The sequence below is a fragment of the Montipora capricornis genome, chromosome 6 (genome assembly GCF_036669925.1).
Source record: "Montipora capricornis isolate CH-2021 chromosome 6, ASM3666992v2, whole genome shotgun sequence".
Taxonomy (NCBI): Eukaryota; Metazoa; Cnidaria; class Anthozoa; order Scleractinia; family Acroporidae; genus Montipora; species Montipora capricornis.
The window spans coordinates 11,868,419-11,874,405 of NC_090888.1; positions in this window are offsets into that span (position 1 = coordinate 11,868,419).

The window sequence follows — 5,987 nt, forward strand, 5'->3', positions numbered from 1 at the left end:
CAAATGCAGCGTCAGGCATTACAAACAACCTCGAGGGAGAGAGGTTGAAAACTTTTACTACACAGTAACACTCATATAAGTGATAGATAATAAATAAAACTTGAGCAAGCAGTACGGCCAGTGTAGAGTGATTTTACTTATCCAGTCCCTCCCTTATTTCCGATCTGCAATACCATGGCAACTGTCAAAATGGAAGTCAACCGTGATAACAACAATTTGTTGCTATTTTGCGAAACGCAGCAAATTAGAAGTTTTCTCTAATTCCCCATTTGAACCAACACACAATCAGATAACTATTGATTTGCAAATAGGGAACTGATTGCTGCACTGGGTTAATACTTAGATAACAAAGAAAGGGACTAAATGCACACTGAAATTCAAATTCCCAAGGATTTTGAAACAAGTAAACGGGACTCAATGCAATATTTGACATAGCCATCTTCAGCTGAATCTGACCGCCACCTCTCATGGCGTTTCCAACACCGATCAAACCCCTTTTAACACATTAGCTGCAGTGGTATCACCACCTGCTCGAAATGAGTGTAAACTAAGATTAGCGGTATCAGGCATAAATTCCTTGAGCAACCCAACAATGGACTCTCTTGCCCTGGTATAGCTGAGTGGGTTCACCTTCTGTATAAGTTTGAAACTAATGGCTTTAAAAAATAATCTGATTTCTTATATCTAGCGTCAATACCTGCTAAAGTGAGGTATTTCTCAAGATTCATGACCGGACATGTCACTTAAATTATGTGATCTACTGATGACCACTTCCTGCACTTCGTCACCGTTCCTGTACTGATCTGTCTTGCTCTTAAGAACTTTAACTGTTAGGTGAGATACCTTAATACTAATATCTTGCACAGTTAGGGCTGACACTTCACTAAATCTTAAAAAACAAGCAAATAACAAAAGTGCCATGGAAATATCTCTACGGACTGGGAAATTCATGACAATGCTCATACTTTATACAACATGCGATTAGAGCTTCTTTAGTGATAGGTGATTTCTTAACTACAGGCTTCGCTTTTTGCCTCTTGACTCCGTCAACAATGCTCGTTACAAATGGACTAGACATAGGATTCGAAATCCCAGCAATATCATGTACCCATTTTAGCGCACAATAGATAGACTCAATGGTGGATGCTGAGAATTGGGAAGTTGACAAATGATTAAAATACAGAGCAGCATCCACAATTGAAACCGGAAATACAACTAGCTTTTTGCTATGAGCAAATTCAATCCTACAATTCAAGTAATTAGAATAGTTAGTAACTGTCCCAATAGCTTTTGCTGATAAAGCAGTTCGTTTTAACTTCTCAAACATAGTAGAATGGTGGACATCAGCCTTGGCTCGCTCTTGAATCTCAATCCACGGTCCATGACTGAAGATGCTCAAACCTGTGAAAACAATGAAATTGTATTACTTGGTATATCTGTGCATCAAAGAAATGCCACAACAGATTTGATATCTACCAACTCTCCAACTTAAAAAAAAAAGCCATTACATACATCATGGACCGACCACCTGTGGGTAAAATAGACCACCTGAAGGCACTCTGTAACAGGCTACCTGCAAGCCCTTCCTGAACAAGCACTTCAATCCTGAACACAACTTTGATACAAACCTTGTTCTGACAAACAAAACCCCCTGTGACTGTTCCCCTTTCGAAAACACTGCCAATTAATGTAAACAGCTACAATTCTGGACTTGAGCTTATCTCTATGGAAAAAGGAATTATAGGTTCGACCTCGAACTATGGCAGGTGCACTGAATTCAGGAATACCAACCCAATCAGTGACACCCTTAGCCAGGTGTATACCATCAGGACATATGTGTGACCAAAAAACGGCCCCACTTCACAAGGGAAAAATCAGTGTCCCCCCGGCTTGTCGCCTCACTCTAATGATTTGACATGGAGGGGGTACTGCCCAATTGTTTTCCCCTTTCCAATCTTGTGGGAAAGCATCGATCGCTTCACACCCTGGATTCTAGAAGCTGCATTTGACGTTATATGAAGTAGCAAAATGATCGACCGTGAAAGGTTCCCCTTTTTTTTAATCCATTGAAAGATAGGTTGTATTCCCCAGTCATCCACATCTGTAAGCTTGCTGAGATAATCAGCTATGTGGCTCTGCTCTCTGGGAACCCAAACTGGAATGATTGCGATACGATGCCTGGCACACAGATGCGCGATATCTTCAGCAACTGACTGTAAATCAGGTTTCATGCTACCTCTAACTATGATGCACACAATGTTCTGATTGTCAGTATGCCACTGTACACAATGTCCCCTTAAAGCATTTCCAACAGATAGCAACATATTATGTACAGCTTTAACAGCTCCCTCCACGTGGAACTCCTAACCTTTTCAAAAACTGCCCAGTGGCCCTGGCAGACCAGCTGTTGCTTTGTGGTTATAATGTAACCACCATAGAGTAAAGATGACGCATGAGAATACACTACAGAATCAAAAGCAACAGGTTTGTCAAATAATTTCGTACCATTCAAGTGGTTCATATTTTTGTCCCAAAGGTCAATTTCTCCATCTATTTGGCCGAGCAAGGAACAATTGAATCTCAGGACTGGCTGCATGTAGTCTCAATTGCACAATATAAGTGCCTTATATGTAAATAGATCATAGGACCAATTGCCTTTGACATGGAAATTATGCGGCCAGTTACCTGAGCTAACTATTTCGCAGTAACAGCATAGGGTTGGCCAAGATTCCTAGTTTCCGTAATATATAAACGGTTCTCTGTCATATTGAAAATGTGACCCAGCCAGGTCTGAACAAGAGATGGTTCCCACTTGCACTTACTATCACTTAAGAGGAAGCCCAGTTGAGTCAGATCCTTATAAACATCTTTAGCATCAGCAGATGCCAATTCGTTTGAGGCAGCCCCACCTAGACCATCGTTTAGAAACATGCAGACCTTCTTACCTGAACCTCTCCAGTGCCTTACCACAGGCTTGAGAACTTTGGTGAAACAGTAAGGTGCAGTGGATAACCCGGATGAGCTCGAATGGCAAGACATTGATAACAAATAAGTGAGCTCCCCTTGATAATAGCTCCGATGATTTGGAAAAATATCAATATGATGAAACATGCGCTCTTAATGTCAAAAGTGTACAAATGGTACCCTTCGTCAAGGAGGTTAACAGCAGTGTGAACGTCTTCACATTTGAAAATTTAAAAAGATGTGGGTTCACATGTCGTTGATCTAACAAAAGACGCTTTTTTCCATCGTCCCGAACTGATACACTCAAAGGGTTGACTACACACTGATTAGTTAAGAGTTCTGGTAAAGCTTCCGTAACGAATCTACGGTTATCTATGAAAATTTGGTTTTATCAACGGAGTTGATAATGTAAATTGGCCACCGTGAAGAGATTATACGGTGGCCAATTTACATTATCAACTCCGTTGATAAAACAAAATTTTTGTATACTGCTTCCCCACCGACGCAACACCACAGTTTCTTTAAAAACTACCCCCTTCATACAGTTATCTATGGCCGACTTATTGTTCGGAAAAACACACGACTGTGGAATTGCAAGCAACGGTAATTTATAACCCTCCTTAATGATACTGAGCTCTGTGGGCTTCAGTGTTTCCCAAGCGGAAACATGACCATTAATCCTCTCTCGAACTCTAGTAACACCAACACTGTTTTCCGAGAAATCGCCTCGGTGCATAACCATGCCATTAACTTCATTAAGCTCTCCCCCCTCGCAAGCCGTGGGTTCACAGGTTTTATCAGGCAATTTCAAGGATTCATTACAATTAAAATCAATGACAAAAATCACTTAACTTCTTTCTTTCCTGTGGCTGAGCTACAGCTAATAAAGGACATTCGTTACGCCAATGGCCAAGTTTGCCACAACCGAAGCAAGTTCCCGGTTTCTTGGTTTGCCCGCCAAAAACTGGTCCTCTTGGGGAGCAGCTAGCAGGTGATGGGAAGCGATATGAACTTATGCCGTGCGAGTAAGAATACTGCCACGGGGCTGGAATAGTTGTACTTCCTAGTGGTCTGGAAAATCTGCTACGGTTCTTCACTGGTTTGGTTGCGCGTGTTTCCGCAATTTTCAGTTGAGCCTCCTTTTCGGCTTTCCTCATTTTCTTTGCGTCTTCGTCGTTATCAGCAAGTTCATTATGCATGTACTCGCCTACCGTTTTCCAATCATATTCAGATTGGTTGGCTATCAGAATAAGTTTCTGCCGTTGATCTATTAAGTCTATATCTTCATCTAGCTTGGCAATGCATGAGTCATATTTCCCGCCTTCAACGGCACTCTTGGCTTCGCTCACTGCGGCCTTGGTCTGTTCGTTATCCTAGTACTATTGTTCGTGGCCTTTCTTCCGGAATACACGTGGTTCTGAATAGCGGATGCGTTTGAGTTCGTTCAGTTGAGAACTAGAAGTTTCTTCTTATAATGAGTGCCTGACCTGCTAAACTCCCTTACTCGCAGTCTGAGACTGAATTGCTAAGGGCGCGGCTCAACGAGGTCGGACCGAAGGAGTTGTGCTAGGCGCTCGGCCCCTGAACACGACCCATGTATGACCTTGAGCACAGCACCACAGCCAGATGGAATAGGCGGGGAGTCGACTTTGCTGAGGGAGGAAAACCGGAGTACCCGAAGGAATCGGGCTGAGATGGACTGAAACTCAGCCCACATACGATCTTGGGGCCGAGAGTTGAACCCGGGTCGCAGAGGTGGAAGGCACGGTTGATAGCCATTAAGGACGGTGCCTACTAATTCAAAGGTACTGTTGCGCGGTTTACTGAATATGCGGGAAAAGCAGATCTTAAGGACGGTGCGTACTAATTCAATAGTATTTTTGCACCGGTTTATGATTATGCGGGAAATGTAGATCTTAACAAGTGCTTTTGAAATCAAAAAAGACAACGGGGCGTAACCACGCATTTTTCAAAGATAATTCATGAACAATATTTGTAAAAAGCTTTAAAATACAAAGCCATTTATGGCGTTCTTTCTCAAATTGAAGCTTAATTATCTCTCAAAAATGCATGGTTACCCCCAATTTTCTCTATGAAATAAAACTTGAGCAAATACAAGAACCAAACAGCAGCACAGTCAGCGTAGAGTGATTTTACTTCATCTAGTCCCTTCCTTATTTCTGATCTGCACTACCATGGCAACTGCCAAAATGGTCGTCAACCATGAAAACAAGAATTTGCTGCAATTCTGCGAAACGCAGCAAATTACCATTTCTTCCCGTGAGCCGCCATCCAACCTCGTTCCCAGGGTCTTCTCGGCTTTCAATATGGCGGCGGGTCTTGAGAAGACCCTGGCACACAGTGAACTAAAAAGATCGCTAATTGGTGCTTTTCTCACATGAACTCTGATTGGTTTAATATTGAAAGAAAGATGGCGGCTAGTGAGGAGAGCCAGAAGAAGAACAGAATTCGTCTTTAAATCATTTTCAAAATTGTAACTGTTCCGTAAGAAGCAGCTGCAAATTAACAAGCATAACAGTCAAAAATAATTCACCGTTTTTTCACGTTGTACGATGATCTACATCAGGCCTCGATTCCAATTAAAACTACGTTGGCTTTTCACGACCTCTAGCATAGCGATCGCTCTATAATATAGAAGGATATAATGGTGTTTGAAAGACGTAACGGTAATTAAGTGATTTTATTTCGTACGTACCTTTACGTTTTGGTTCATTTTGGCGTCTCATAATTGTAATTCCGTGACGCGAGTATTGTTACTGTTGTTCAATGTTTTCACCATGTCAGATTGTGTTACAAATTATAAAATTGTGCAACAGGGTTCATAGATTATTGATGTGGTTGATTTAGCAGTTGTATGTGGTTCTGTTGACTCGTGTGACAGCTGCAATGAAGGCGGGTCTGTTAAATACAGGTCAAGACTAGAGGTCGCTGCCCCAATAATCAACAACTAAGCCAAAAGTTTCCCCGAGACCTGAAAAAATATTTTTGTTGAGTGATTAGCG